Raw genomic sequence first — 3,072 nt, 5'->3', positions numbered from 1 at the left:
TAGCATATATATACCTGCCCCTGGAAATTTCCACTACCTGCGTCTGACGAAGTGGGTATTCACCCACGAAAGCTCACGCTCCAAAACGTCTGTTAGTCTATAAGGTGCCATAGGATTCTCTGCTGCATTTTCTACAAAAAAAACCCAACAAGGCAAAGGGCTAACATTTGCTTTTTGAGTATTGCAGAGTTGATTTTTCTGTTAGTCATGGCGGATACAATGATATTTCAAGACTCATTGCTAAGGAGAAACAAGCGAGCCGTGCCAAGGCTGCAATGCAGTCAAAATCTTTGGTAGTTTGTTCTCCATCTGCTGGGTCAAAAATGAGTGACTGTGTAACCAAAGCTGAAATGTTATTTATAGGATTACTTTTTGGAGCATACCATTCCTCCTGCTAGCAGTGATCATGTGAGATCTTTCTTCAATAAAATGTTCCCAGACTCCAAAATTGCTCAGCACTATGTGTGTGTTTCCAGAAAAATGGCCCCTATTATACCAGGGACTATCTCACCCAAAGCCCATGAAAATGTACCAAGTGTGATTGAAGGCCATAAACAATATTTTGGCACTGGATGCTAGTTTGAACAAGTCTGAGAAGTATTTTCCAATCTTGGTTGTGTATGAGCTCCCAGTAACTGGCCTTAGTTACTGAGGTTTTAGATATGGTTTCTTGTGCATCAAATACATCTCAGCAATTGTTTGATGCAACCAACGTTGTGCTGTCAAAACATGATTTTGACTGGAATAAATGTGTTACATATGCCATGGAAAATGCTGCAGACATTCACAGTAAACACAACAGTATATTGTCTCAAATTAAAACCAAGCAAACAACGAACCAGAGATTGTAGGTACTGGGTTGCCTCTCCTACCACCTGCACTGTATGGCAGAGCACATATTGAACTCATTACAGATGAATGTTGAGGATCTGATCAACATTTACTACCAGTTTCAAAGAAGTGTCAAAAGAGTGGCCTCATGAATGAATAGATTGCATTTTGCAATACGAGTGTGAAGAAAAGTGTGTTGTATGTGAAAATGCGCTTGCTGAGAGATCAGTTGACAGTACCTGGGCTATACTCTCCTTTGTCTGTACCTTTGATGAAAAAGAGAAAAGAGGTGCTGCTAGAACATGGGAAATAAGAATACCAATGAGCTCCAAGAATCCTTTAATGAATCGTTTTTCATGCAGTGCGGCCCATGCTTTACAAGGTCAACTGACTCCTCCAAACGGAAGCACCGGTGAGTCACCTTTTGTACCTAGTAATGGTGACTCTATACAAAGATATTCTTCTGAGATTTATGAAACCTTTTGTGATAGCTGCAAGTGAGAATATTATGAAAATCAATTACAAGGATTCTCCTGTGCCATCACTGGCATCTGAAGTGTTGGTGCATTTTTGAGACATGTGACTACGCGAGAATGGAAAGCATGATCAATACAAGACATCCATATAAGACATTTGTCATTGAATTTTTTTGCAAAGCACTGGGTTATGTGAGAAAAGGCAATGCCTTTACAAGATCTTGTACTTGAGAGCCTGCTTTTGTTAATCCAAGTAGTTGTGTATCAGCACCTAGCCATGATACAGAGGTGGTGATTGATGAACCTCCTGATGTGATCAGGGCACAACAAATGGATCCTCTGATTTTGAAAGTTAGGGATTATCAAATCTGTGATGCATTTTCTGCATATAACAGCACTATAAGAACAGATTAATTTTGGTATCATGTATTTGAAATGAATGACCCAATAAATAGCCAGGTAAGATTCAGTGTGTCACAATTCAGGGCAACTGCACCTGTATTCCCCCTCACAGAGCTCGGCTTGTTTAGCCTAACCAAATGAAGGCTGAGGGGAGATATTTGTCTCTCTGTCAGGGAGGAAGAGGAGTTTGTTAAGTTGAGCCAATGTGGACTCAAGAACAAATGGATATAATTGGCTATCAACAAATTTAGGTTTGAAATTAGGTGAAGGCTTCTAACCATCAGAAGAGTGAAGCTGTGGAACAGCCTCCCAAGTGGAGCAGTGGGGGCAAAAACCTAACTGGCTTCAAGACTGAGCTTGATAAGTTTATGGAGGGGATGGGATGATGAGACTGCCTACAATGGCATGTAGGTGATCTGCTGCTGCTAGCAGCAAATATCTCCAATGGCCGGTGATGGGATGCTAGATGGGGAGAACTCTGAGTTACTACAGAGAATTCTTTCCCAGGTGACTAGCTGGTATGCTTGTCACTTAATATGGTCCTGCAGTGACATCTGCTGGCTGCATCTGATCATTTCCCAAATTTCAGGGAACGTTCTAGGTATCTGTGGCTAGAACCCTAATAGTGTTGGTGAAAATCGGAAACACCATAAGGGAGAAATAGGAGACAGACGGAGCCCCAGGCAACTGGTTATGCTGAGCCAGCAGCTTCAGCCACCTCTGCGATTGTCTACAAGTTAAAACTGCAGAATCTTCTAGAGACCAGGGTCTACTGGGGCCAATTGTCCCTCCCTTTACAGAGGATTTCAAGGCTATAAAAGAGGAAATAGGGTCCAACCACCCTTGAATTCCTTCTTAACCACTGAAAGTACAGCAAGCTCAAATCCCATGCAGTGTCGTCAATGCTTCTCTCATTGTTTTATTCTTCAGCCCTTTCAGAGCTATTTTCCTTTTAATTAGCTAGATCATCAGTTACTAGAGGTTTCTTTATTTAAAAGAACAAAGTGGTACCTGTGCAGCATAAGTAACACCTGGACCTGCATGTATGAAAAGGGCAGTCTTACCCTATTAACTAAGGGTACGTCTACACTACGGGATTATTCCAATTTTACATAAACCGGTTTTGTAAAACAGATTGTATAAAGTCGAGTGTACGTGGCCACACTAAGCACATTAATTCGGTGGTGTGCGTCCATGGTCTGAGGCTAGCGTCGATTTCTGGAGCGTTGCACTGTGAGTAGCTATTCCATAGGTATCCCATAGTTCCTGCAGTCTTCCCCGCCCCTTGGAATTCTGGGTTGAGATCCCAGTGCCTGATGGGGCAAAAACCATTGTCGTGGGTGGTTCTGGGTAAGTGTCATCA

This window comes from Chelonoidis abingdonii, chromosome 23 (genome assembly GCF_003597395.2).
Source record: "Chelonoidis abingdonii isolate Lonesome George chromosome 23, CheloAbing_2.0, whole genome shotgun sequence".
Lineage (NCBI taxonomy): Eukaryota > Metazoa > Chordata > Testudines > Testudinidae > Chelonoidis > Chelonoidis abingdonii.
The sequence above is the reverse complement of the archived record's forward strand: the minus strand, read 5'-3'. Positions refer to the sequence as shown.